Source organism: Aulostomus chinensis, chromosome 1 (assembly GCF_037954235.1).
Source record: "Aulostomus chinensis isolate RoL2024-O1b breed Wild chromosome 1, RoL_Achi_v1.0, whole genome shotgun sequence".
Taxonomy (NCBI): Eukaryota; Metazoa; Chordata; class Actinopteri; order Syngnathiformes; family Aulostomidae; genus Aulostomus; species Aulostomus chinensis.
The window spans coordinates 3,609,654-3,622,822 of NC_141320.1; the positions used below are offsets into that span (position 1 = coordinate 3,609,654).

At 45.2% G+C, this 13,169-nt stretch overlaps 2 non-coding genes and 1 gene segment (V, D, J or C); 1 reads left to right on the forward strand and 2 right to left on the reverse strand.

Moving 5' to 3' along the window:
* LOC147270010 (Ig kappa chain V-III region MOPC 63-like) overlaps positions 1 to 13,169 on the reverse strand; it is a 495,635-nt gene that overhangs the window by 357,271 nt on the left and 125,195 nt on the right.
* On the forward strand, positions 4,857 to 4,930 carry trnan-guu (transfer RNA asparagine (anticodon GUU)). Its single transcript has one exon. It is a non-coding gene; the product is annotated as a tRNA-Asn (tRNA).
* Positions 9,096 to 9,177, reverse strand: trnal-uaa (transfer RNA leucine (anticodon UAA)). Its single transcript has one exon. It is a non-coding gene; the product is annotated as a tRNA-Leu (tRNA).

Consider the following 13,169-nt stretch of genomic DNA (forward strand, 5'->3'; position numbering starts at 1 on the left):
AAATATAAATTTTATTTCCATAATATTTGCTGTTCAATAAAGAATAATATGAAATGGATTTTAGTGCCCCAGGAATTACAAACATCTGCTTCCGTGGAAGTCGGCCCCCGTTCTTCTGTGAGAAAATCCGGTACTTGTCGCTCACTCCGAGGAAAAAAAACAAATATTTTTAATACTTCATCTTTTGATTAATAAGACAATCTACAAATTCATTTAATTTCTGGATGTTTATTCTACCTACGAAGTCCATTTGTCACCATTATAGATCGACCAATCAGCATTAAGAATATAAACAATGATTCAAACTAATGGCGGTCTGCTGACGTCACATCCGTCACAGAGGCTCACTCCTGCACTCAGAGGTGGCCTTTTAGTTCCATCACTTCACGCTGTATTTACAGATTTATTATTGAGGGGAACAAACCACTCTGATGTCTGGGTTCATCAAGGATATCATTAAAGAAATCCTAACTATCTGGCCAGTTAAATTGATCCTAACTGTTCTTCAGATGTTGTGCTGGTAATGTCATGTAGTTTCTTTTCCAATGTAACTTTGTCGTTCTGATGCGTGTATTTTTACTGCTCCAACAAAGCTGTTCCTCTTCTGGGGAAATCAATCATTCAGGCAATCAATAACTGAGTGTCTCTGATGCTGTACTGTAGTATTGCAGTACAACAACACTCTGATCCTTCCTTTTCAAATGTTTTTATTGTGTTTCTCTCATCAGGTGTTCAAAATGATGACAATAAAAATCAATAATTGATATTCAGCTTTGTTTCAACAGTAATAATTGATCAGAAATGAGGCCTGATGGCTGCAATTGCAGCTTTGTGCTGTTCAGTGACTCCTGCTATAAAAAGGAGTCAAGGCGGTCTTAAAGATGTGAAAATGTTCCAAAGATCCTTCTTCATGTTGGTCCTGAACAAGATTGGTGACAGGCCTTTTTTCAAAGGAGCTCCAAAAGGCTCACTTAACCCTTTGAGGCCTGGCTGAGACACGAGGCCTGTTGACCTTTGACCCTGTTGCTCTTTTGCTCTCATTGGCCTCTCCAGTGGATACAGACCTGAAACTTTATGAAATCCTAATCTGGTGGAATAATTCTAGAACCCCCTCCCAAACAGGAAGTGGCTTCAGGAAGGAGGTGGGGCTTCAAAGTTTTAAATATTGGTTTCTGGCAGAGGTGTGAAGTCCTCCCAGAAAGCTCATCTCATTTGGAGCAACTTTGACCAGTTATGATGCTTCATTGAAAGACTTTACTGGACTTTGCCACGCCCTTTACAGACAGCAGAAAGGACTTAGGGGGGTCAAACCAGCACAGATGCGATCCTTCGAGCACAGAACAACACACTCAAATTTCAACTTCCTAGGTTCAAAGAGAAAAAACTATCCCCTTGTGAAACTGGGCAAAATCAGGGTCTGGGACTTCTGCACTCCGAGAGCCTTTTGGAGCAGAATTGAGGATCAAATCTGGGTTCTGGTGTTTCTACTTGGGCTACATCCACCAAACTTTACACACATAGTGTGATGCCCCAGAGTAGCGTGTGCTGGGAATTTCAGCCATCTAGGTGCTAAGGGGCCCAAGCACGGTCCCGGGGCATCCACTAACCCTAAGGGACTCCTCAAAGTCTGGCCCCTCTTCCCTGGTTTCATTTGAGCTGAAGCCACCAAAAGTCACACCAATGGTTGATGTCAGTGAGAGGACTGATTCTGACATTTTCAGCCATCCAGAAGTTACAGAGCTGAAACACAAGACCCCAAAGCCCCTTCCATGTTTGTTGCCAGAGATATCGTAGTCATGACAGTGCACCTCCTTTATGAAGAAAAACAACAACTACTGCTTTGGGGCTTGTGTTCAGGGTTATTATATTATATTATTATATTATATTATGTGTGTAAAGTTTGGTGGATGTAGCCGGATGGGCCGGTGTGAGCAGGCATTTCAAAATATATATTTCTGGTAAAAACGCAGAAACAGCGGTTAGTTTGTTTTTGTGTTAAAATGAGAAACAGACCCATCCAGTTGTAGTGCCACCACTCAGCGGCCGCCTTGCAGTCAGAAGCCATGAAGAATTTTGCCCAGTAAGAGGAAGGAGAAAGGAGGAGCCGAAAAAGAGACACCGGAGAAGAAAAGCAGACGAATTTCCAAAACTCGACGCGTTCTTTCCAGGGCTGGACTGGGAAGAAGAGACGTCAGGTGTTGGAACGTGTAGTGGAAGAAGAAGGTCTCTGTGAGTAGTGAAAGAGTATCACTCTTTTAACATGGTTACTGTCTTCCATGTAGAATACTGCACTTTATTTTAATTTTTGAAACCTCAAAATGTGCGCATACATCCTCTGGTATGGCGTGTGCTTACACATATCGTGTAAATAACCATGGAGGGCTGCCAGGGATGAGAAATGCCAGGGCCATTTTTTGGTCCCAGTCCAGCCCTGTTTCTTAACCTGCTCACGGTGTCCTGTCAGCTGTCTTCCCTCAAGGAGGTGGCCAGTCTTGCTCTGGAGCAGTTTCAAAAATAGGCCTCAGCACACTGCCTCTGTGCCATGCCTCTCTCATGCTCCTCTACTCTTTGGTGCACATGCCTCCAGTCTGTCAGGCCTCTAATGAAGACACTTGGATCACTGGGCTTGCTAAAAGCAGGGCAAACAAAACAAAACAAAGCATGACGTTGACCACAATAAGTCAGCCATTTCCACGTCGTGCCGTCCGTTCTAACGAAGAGCCTCTGGACGACAGGGTTCATGGAATCTTGTTGAGGATGAAACTTTAAAAAATCAGTCCTCTGTGTGGAAGAAGGGCGACTAAAATAGTCTCCAACTGTCTGATCTGACTCCTCCACTTCCATTGCAACAGCATGGCTTGACTAAGAGAAAGAGAGAGAGCTGAGAGATTTCATTGGACGAGCCCAATGTCCTTCAAGAAAATCAACCAATGGGCCGCGTTTCGCGTCTCCGATACCGTTACGGTCGATTAAAAACTATACACTTTTGAAAAAAAAATTATGACATTTATGGGCCGGCCCAAAGATGTGCATCGGCCAGGTGGCCAGTCCAGCCCTGGGTTCACCCTTGATGGGTCACCAGTCAATCCCAGGACCAACACACACAGACAGACAACCATTCACACTCACAGTCATTTAGAGTGTCCAGGTAACCACTACCCTCTTGATGTCTTTGGACTGTGGGAGGAAGCTGGAGTACCAGAGAGAACCACCACAGAGACAGGGAGAACCTGCAGGAGGGGTGGAGGTCGATGAGTCCTGGAGACGTTCAATAATGTCCATAACTTTGGCACCAGGAAGACAGCAGGTGATGGCACCTGGGAGTTCAACAGACCTGATGATTGAACCACCAATCACAAGGATTTCAGCCTCCATTGTAAACAGAGTTTAGATGAGAGAGAACCTGCTTTCAGCCTCACCAGTCAGGGCAGTGGCAGAGGCAGCAGAGTTGAATGAAGCAGGATCACCTGGCAGGTCTCAGCTGGAGGTGATGACATCACTGGCCTCAGTCCTCACCAGTGCTCTGCCTAGCAACAGGGATGATGGAGAGAAACCAGTAGAAGCACTCTGAGAGTTGGAGACAGCAGGAGGAGAGAGACCACGACAGAGTCACCCATGGGAAACTGTTGGATCCACTCAGGACAGGCTGGACAGACACAGATCAAAGACAGAATTGATGATGTCATCAGGAGGCTTTGATAGTGTCTTTATTTGTACCTAGAATTCTGTCTTTGATCTCAGGAGGACATGAAAGAAACCCAACTGAGGAAAGTAGAGGAGAACATTCAGCTTCATTAGAAACACTTGAACTGTTGAACAGTAGAATTTGTTTGAAACAGTTTACAACACTGAGTGACAGGATTGAAGAGGGAAGATTTTTGTATTTTCAGTTTAATTCTAACTTTAAACTGGGCATGAACATTTTTAGTCGTTCATATTCTAACATACAGAGGAAGTCATGACATTCCCTTTTTTTAACCTGTCCTGTTCAGGAAATGGAAATGGAAATTTAGCTGCTATGTTGAATCAGAAGAACCTTTTGAAGTCTACTTTTGCTTCAGTCAGAAAGTGGACTGTTGTTAACTCTCACAATGGTTGGTGATTCTGGAGGAAGACAGAATCCTTATGAACCTCTTTTTAACAGACACACATTTCTAAAGACACTGGTTCATTTTATTTTGTTCTTTTAGCAGAGGATGGTTTCGATTCATCGACCTTTGGGTTCTGGGCCCAGCACGCTTCCTCTGCACCACTCTGCTCTACCATTGATGGTGCCAGGAGGCCTAAAAACACAAAACACCAATTCAATCCAGGACCTTGGAGCCTAAACTGAAGCTCCATCACACGGTGGCTCTGCTGGGGCTCCCACAGGTGAGTGAGGCTGAGCTCCAGTCTGCTCTGAGGAGTCAGCAGACATCTGCACCACTCAGAGGTTTGGTTGGTGTCTTTGACAAAATCCCGACAAACTAAAATCCTGTTGAAGCAGGAAGTTCTAGTTGAACTCTCATCCACGTCACATGACCAAGAAAACCTCCTCTTTCATTCAGACCAGAACAGACAAACATAGAAACATTGTTTCAGCTTCTGATCAAACAATAACATGTTCTTGATTGTTTGTCATGTTCTATTAATCAGACTGATGATCTCTGGATGTTCTAGGAGGTGTGTCTGTTTCTGATGAAGCCTGTTTGGTCTGGGGGGGTTAAGATGGTGGGGCTGTTTCAGTTCTAGTGCTGAAGGCTTTCACCATGACAGTCAGACTCTCCTCTGTCCTTCATGGTCCCTCAAATGTGCAGTGTGGACCTCACACACTGAAATTAGCCTGAAAACTCTTCATGAAAAGCAGGTGACTCTGAGTCTCTGTGGCGCAATCGGTCAGCGCGCTCGGCTGTTAACCGAGAGGCTGGTGGTTCGAGCCCACCCAGGGACGATGAGCAGGCTCTACTGGTGCTTAGGAGTCACATTACACACCTGTGACAGATCTCTGGATGAGAAGTGTTTAATTTAGTCGTCGTGTGTCATGCAGTGTTGAGGAGGCCTGCTGGCTGTGGGTAAAGTGGGGGCTCAGAGTTTGTGGAGTCGGCTCTGGAGTGAAGGGGGTCACTGTTTGGTTCTCAGATGCTCCAGCTCAGGTTAGCGAGGTGGTGGAGAAATGAGTGAGAGCTCTGCCAGCTGGAGCCTCTTGGGTCCCGGGAGGCTTCACTCCTGGAGGTGGAAATGATGAGGAGTTTTAAAATCTGCTCCTCTTTCACGCTGACTTGTTTTCTTGGGTTCCCTCTTTTATTCTCCTGGAGATCAAGAGGATCCTGCCATGTTTGTCCAGGAGACCCACAGCACAACAGTCAGTGAATGGGGATGCAGGCAGGCTTTTAATGGGGGTCATTTGAAGTCCCAAGTCCAGTTGGAGCAGAGGGTGGAGTTTGATTCTCCAGGAGTTTTTGTTGTTGTTTTTTTCACCAGTTTCTTTTGGTTTGGAGGAAATCATTCCAGGTGTTTGAAAGAAGGTGAGAGCAACTTTGGAAAATGTTCAACTGGTGTTTTTAAATGTCTTTGCACCAACAAATGGTGGACAGGACGGCTTTGGAAACATTTTAATGCCACTGTTCAACAGTGAATCTGCTGGTTTCCTGTTTTTAGGAGCTGATGGGAGCTGCACAGAGAAGCTCTTTGAGACAGGAACCATTCAGAGCTCCACCCTGCTTCTTCCAGCAGGATCCACAGATCCACCAACACACCAGCTGTTTGATGTGTGGAGGCTTTTGACCAGGATTCCTAGACAGCACAGCTGGACTCACTCAGCAGCTAACTTGTTAGCACCGACTAGACAGGAGCGCTTCTATGGTTTTACTCAGTGGTTCAATGTTTTTAAGAGATGTCCCATTCAGCCTGTGGGTTTGAGTGATCACTCTTCAGTCTCCTGTTCTGTTTTATTAAAATATTCATTTAAAAGCTCCTGAGAGAGAGAGGGGGGGGGAGAGATAGAGGGAGGGGGGAGACAGAGAGAGAGAGAGGGAGAGGGGGGGTAGATGGAGAGAGGGGGGAGACAGAGAGAGAGGGAGAGAGGGGGGGAGACAGGGAGAGAGGGCGGGAGGGAGGGAGAGAGAGGGGGAGGGAGAGAGAGGATCAAACTGATCTCAAACTTGACTTCAAAATTCTCTGATTATAATCATTTGTACTCCTTGATAGATTCATCACTACAGTGTCATAGAGGGTCCATTACTATTGCAGTATATTAAAGAATATAAGAACGAGGTTACCATTCATGTAAATATAATATTTCATGTATTGCAGTATATTTTCAAAGATATGACACTTTAATTTTTTTAATAAGAGAGACTTTAATGTGAGACTTTAATGTCTGTCTTTGATCTCTAAACTCTGACTCTGATGTCATTGGTGGTGACTGAACTCTACCCCCTGACAGACTGAAGGCTCCTATTGGTGATGTCATCATAAATACATGAAGGTCTTTTTTCAATGGTATAACATTAAAGCTCATCTTAGTAAAACAATCAAGTTACCTGAACTAAATTCTTGAAAAAATGACTGTCACTGACTTAAATAAATCAAATCTACTTCAAAGTTCCTTCTGTTGTCATAAGTCAGCCATTTTAAGTGTACTTGTAGTTCCAGAACATTCCAAGAGGAGATGATATGAATCATTTTGTTAGATGAACTCAGTTCCTCTGCTTTGATGTTGGTGGACCGAGGGGAGTTTGCCTGAACCTGCTTGGACCTGCTGGCTCCTGCTCAGTCCCTCACTCAGCCTCACTCAGCCTCAGCAGCACCGCTCCACTGAGGCCTGATTCAGGTTCCTAGCAACCAAATAGGAGGAGAGCTGAACCTTCTTGCTGTGAGGCCACAGTGCTGACCACTGCACCATTGTGTCCCCTGAAAATGCCACCATGTTGTTGGGCTTTTCTGTAACAGCAAGCACACATGAACATAGCAGCTTCTTCACAGGGCTGGTGGTGCAATGGATGACGCGTCTGACTACGGATCAGAAGATTCTAGGTTCAACTCCTGGCCAGCTCACTTTAAACTTTATACTGAGAAGATGAAGTGAGAACCAGTGATCAAAGTCCCTGAAGTCCTCCCAGGTTTCCTCCTTGTCTGCTGGAAACATGAACACATGAATGATCCTGCTACCTCTCATGTTAAGCTGCACTTGACAGTGACAGCAGGAGAACAAAAATCCCAGTGTGTCATCAACATTTCCTGTCAAATCAATGACAGAAGCTGTTGAATTTCAAAATGAGAAAAAATGAACACCAGAGCACTGGAGAGGAGTGTAGCGGTTCTTGTACTTCACTTGCGTTGTGTATTTAAGGACGAGGTAGTCTGTTTCACCGTTGGCACACTCGCCGTTTATTTCTCGTCTGGCATGGAGATTTAACACACAGTCAGTCCAGTTCGCCCGTTCACACACACACATACACGGCTGCAGGAAGTAAAATGAAAAAAAGTGCAGGTTAGCTAACACGTGTAACTCTAGCCATTTGTAAACAAAAATAAAAGAAAAACACAGTCAGCTTTTTATAAAAAAAAGGACAGGCTCGACTGTACGGGAGCTTTATGATTCAAAATATAACTTAAACCACTCCTTCATATTAAAATAAAGTAATTAATATAAAACAAAGACAGAGCTCATAAGTCATACACCTACCCCGGAGGCAGCGAGGTCCGACTGTTGCTACCCCCCGGGGTGCACGACCCTAAACCACAGGGGGTGCTGCCTTTAATTGCAGTAGGAAACCCCAGTTCCCGTGTTTTGTGAATGTGTTTTAAATGGCAAGTGGGATCACAACTCTTAACTTCGTTACAGGAGCACAACACTTGTTGCTTCCTTGTCATTCTCATGTCTGTCTGTCCATCTGGAGTTGGGGGGAGGAGCTTCACATGTTTTTTCTTTTTTTAAAAAGGGAATGTCATGACTTCCTCTGTATGTTAGAATATGAACGACTAAAAATGTTCATCCACAGTTTAAAGTTAGAATTCAATTTAAAGTAAGAAAAATCTTCCCTCTTCAATCCTGTCACTCAGTGTTGTAAACTGTTTCAAACAAATTCTACTGTTCAACAGTTCAAGTGTTTCTAATGAAGCTGAATGTTCTCCTCTACTTTCCTCTATTGTGTTTCTTTCATGTCCTCCTGAGATCAAAGACAGAATTCTAGCTACTGTCAAAGCCCTGATGACATCATCAGGAATTCTGACCTGTCCAGGGTGAACCCTGCCTCTTGCCCAATGTCACCTGGGATCGCCCCCCCCCCCCCCATGACCCTTAAAGGATAAGAACAGAAAGTGGATGGAGGGATGGACTCAACACTGAAATCAGCTGATCTGATCCACATTCTAATGTTTCCTGTCCCTCTTTAGGAGTCAATGAGAATAGTAGTGTATATAATAATGTATATCCAACCTTGGAGTATCTTTCCAAAGCTTTTAGTATTTCTTCTTGTTTCTACTTGTAGTTTTAGTGTCTGGATCTTTTCTTTTGATGTCCTGCTGTCTGCTCTTTGCTTTTGGAGCTTCCTTCAACAACTACCAGGCCTCCTGGGTACTGTAGGAAACATGGTCAAGTTCTTCTTACTTCTCCAGGAACGTCCTGCTCACATTGGTCTGTCTTCATTTTGACTCCTCCCACTGCCACAATGACCAGCCTTTATACTCTTGGTGACTGGGGCCCTGGTTGCTGCAGGCCTCAACACCAGCCTGTGGTTGTGAGCAGGGCAGAACAGAACTGACAGTATCTCCCATGCAGGACCTGGGTCAGCGCCTGGTGCCAGCTGGGGCACCGCTTTAACCTGGACCCCTAGAAGATCTTCTCCAGGAACTGGCCTTTTTCAATCGAAACAGCGTGAAACATCAAGTAAAGAATTAAAATGATTTAATTCACAATGAAGCCTCTGTCAAAAAACAAAGGAACAACTGACTACCTCACCATGATCACCAGGAGGTAACCTGGTAGTCAGAGCAGCTCAGGTCTGTGGACTCAGAGGAGGGTTCTTCTTTTGGTCACAGGTTTGAAGACCTCAGTGGAAGAGAGAGGAGAGGCTGTGAGAGACCTGCCACACCTCTCCAGTGATGGGACCTGATGGCAGTGGTGGGATTTGAACCCACGCCTCCTCAGAGACTGGAGCTTAAATCCAGCGCCTTAGACCGCTCGGCCACACTACCTCACTGAGCTGTTCTGTGAGTTGGTCTGCTAAAGGGGTGTTGAAGAGGAAGTAACACTGATATCAAACTTATTCTGAAGGGGGACCCCTTCCCTCCCACGGTCACAGGAAGTGACAACAGCGCCGCTAGAAGCAGGAAAGAAATGGTAAAAGGACTCAGTTTGTACAGAGCCTTTCTACCTCAGCAGCACTCAAGGAGCTGAACAATGTCCTCTCATTCACACACTCACACACTGATGCTGAAGGCTGCCATGCAAGGAGCCAACCTACTCATCAGAAGTATTTAGGGGTTCAGTATCTTACTCAAGGACACTTTGACATGGTCACTGGAGAAAGTGAGGATCAAACCAGCCACCCTTTGGTTGCCAGACGGCCACGCTACTCCTGAGTCATGTGACCTGGATAAGATGGTGAACTACAGCTGATTGCCATGCTAGCAAACCCCCTTTTGTTTGGTTTGGTTGTTGTTTAGTGACTGTGGATGAATACACAGGAGAAGTTGAGCATAAATTTGTGTTCCCTGTTCACTTGAATATCTGCAGGAGTGTGAGGTGGAAATAATAGTTGGAGGAGAATGAGAGTTCAGTCTCAGCGCTATGACCTGTGCTGACACTAAAACATGTCAGATGGATAACATGTCTGATGGTCGCTGTTTGGGTTTTTGGAAAACAAGGAGGCTGTGGGTTCAAGCTGGATTCTCAGAGACGATTTCCCCAACCTCTACATTGGCATCTACACTGTCATCCAGTCACGTGACTGAAGTCATCCAGTCACGTGACTGAAGTCATCCAGTCACGTGACTGAAGTCATTCAGTCATGTCAGTGATGTCATTTTGCAGGACTGTCATTGCCGTCTCATTCTAGAAAAGAATCCAGACTCCACCTGTGGCTCCATGATCACTGATGGACCTCTGGTTGGAGGCTGGACGATGATGTTTGGACTGGAAGGAAAACTCCTTGTCCAAATTCCATTGTGTTCAAGTTTAAAGTCCCACAATCAGAAGTAGCTGAATCTGACAGGTGGAGGTTTGGAACTACAAGATGGTGATGTTTTCTTGACTTGATGCTCTGACTGTCAGGGTGGATGTCAGCTTCTTCTGCTGCTGCATCTGAGTGGCTAGGATTGGAGGTTTTACCCTCCAAGGTTGTTTGGTTCCAGGGGAAATTTTAGAATTCCAGTCCCCAACCTGGGCTGTTCTGAAACTCTTCTCCTGAATCACTCCTGAGCTGCAGCAAGAACAAATACCAGTGCCAACCAGATCAACTTCATGGCTGCTAACAGCCTCAGACACTTGATTTCCATCAATCTGGAGCCAAGAAGGCCCTCACCTGTGGTTCTCCTCCAGGAGGGTCCAGGTTCTGCCATTGGGGCTCCTGGTGCCACTGCCAGAGAGCCTCAGCTGCACACTGCAACATTTCAACAGGAGATTGACATTCCTTCAAATGTCCTGACATCTTATTCCAATGGTTCTGTTCCATATTTATATTTTAAAATCAATCACACAATGAAAGCTGCCTCAGCAGGTTTAAGAGAGAGAACAAGCTAAGAGATCTGAAACCAGTAAAATATGCTTTTCTGTGTGCAAACTAGTGAGGGGCATGGAAGGATATTTTACCACCAATACAGAACCCAGACTTTAGTCATGTGATGAGATGGAGACTCTGATTATGAAGTTAATGGACAAAATGTGAATTGAGAGAAAACACATTTCTTCAGCAGACTTTGATCCAACATTGAAGTTAGAGTTTGGTGGCTGCTCCATGTTGGAGGAAACCAGGCGATGTTTGGACGTCACAGGGAAGCTCCTTTGCCTCCTCTGCTGCCAGTTCAACCACTCACTCCCATCAGTGGAGAGCAGCTTCAACTGGGTTTGGAATGTACCATTGTGGATGCATAGGAATGTGGAGAAAATGTCCTTTGTCAGAAGTGGGATTTGAACTCACGCCTCCAGGAGAGACTGCGACCTGAACGCAGCACCTTAGACCGCTCGGCCATCCTGACAGACACTGACAGTTGCAGACTTCAATATCAAATGAATTCATTCACTGACAAAGTAGAATTTTTTTCCACAGGAGCTACTGGCTCCTTAGTTGTTACATTTATTGTTAACATTAAACACACAGTCTGTGTTCATGGCAGTAAGAAATGAACCAGAACATTAGAACCACATTGCATCTCTTGATCAGTTTGTTACATGGGACACATTCCAGACAGGAAGGTCCCACCAAGACTTGAACTGGGATCACTGGACCCAGAGTCCAGAGTGCTCACCCTTCCACCATGGAACCAAACACAAGGAGGACGTTCCTCTAAATACCACTTGACATCACCTGCAATCAACCTGTTGATATTTGGAGGTTCATCTTGCTCTTGTTCCAGACTACATTGGCAAAAGGATCATGAACCACAAGGAAATCATGGAACTCCAGATTTATTCAGGACTTTCTAACTCCATTGTATGACCTGGGAGCAAAGACTGGCCAGGCCTTCCTTAATTTATCAGTTAATTACTGCTTCAACAAACATGCCACTTAATTAAGTTACCAGAATTTCTCTCATTGAAAAACCCACCAGCCTGATTTCTTGACATGACATGAAAAATTCTCCAAGAACCCACAGTTGGGTGGAAAGATACCAGGTTAACCAGGAGGAGTCCTGTTCCTGAACCATGGATGGAACAAAGTCCACTGGAAAACTCAGCAGTTCCTGAGTGCCAGATCCATCCGGGAGCTTGGGTCTCCCCTTGACTGTGGTGATCCATGAGATCAAGGAGGACAGAGGAAAGAAGGATCCTGTTGGAGATCTCCTCCCTTCTTCCTCCACTTCACTACTACTTGGATGTCAGGAATATGAGGTACTTTACTCAAATGAGGTATTAGGAGTTTCCTGTTTGACAAGTAGGAAGTCAGAGGTTCATACCTCACTTGTTGGTGGTGCCCTCAACCTGCTGAGAGCATCACTTAGTTCTCTACAGAGAAACATGGCAGCTCTGCTGAAGGCTGCAGGAAACCTGCTGGAACTGAGACTTGGACTCAGGTCACTGGATTCAAAGTCCAGGGTGCCAACAGGTCCACCAGGGCATCTGTGCTTTACTTACCATGTAAAAAGGACCACAGTGGTCGTCTGGTTTTAATTTAACAAACAAATACGGTTGAAAACTTTGAGACAGAGACACAGGGCTCTTATTTGAAGGGCCATGGGATGGGAAATATCCCAGACCTCTGAGATCAGAGCGCTCACTTTGATCTCAGGGTCCTGACTTTGGGGGTTCTTCCTTTGGTCTTCAAATACTTGTGGTTTTTATTGGCAGAACTTTCAACTTGCATGCAAAAAGAGAATCACAGTCAATGTAAACCCAGCAGACAGTGTTTATTTCTCATAAATCAGACAATCGCACAAATGAGAATGAAAGGAAAAAACAATAAAATGTTTAAAATCCTTCTCCACTCTAAAGCTTTTTAAAGTTCATTTGAAGGTTCAAAGGTGGTGGTGAGGAGGTCACCCTGATCCTCCCTGTCGTCACTGCCAGGATTCTTTCTTCTGGTGCTGTGGTTCTTCTGATGAAGGGGGCGTGATGTTTGCTGTCTCAGGCTCCACCAAATGTCCTCTTTAGGACGCCACAATGTGGCCTCTTCACTGCTCCATCTTCCCTGCATCGGAGACACCAGGGTTCCTCCTGGTGCCGACCCCATCGTCCTTCTACCCAATGGTGCGGCCATGGATCCTCAGAAGAGGCTGGGATCCTTCTTCTCATCAAAGCCACAGTTTTTCCTGGAGGGAACAACAGGAGCTTTGTTGTAATGTTTTGCTCTGTGTTTCCTGCTCAGAGCGTCAGGATCTGTGACGCCATCTTGTGGTAGGGGGTCATCATCTTGTTGTGTGGTAGTGGATTCATTGATCTGCTGTTTCAACACATTCAAGTTCATTATCCTACAAGTCAAAGTACATTTGGTGTGGAGTTTTAGTTTCTGGCCTCAATCATAACGTGTGCC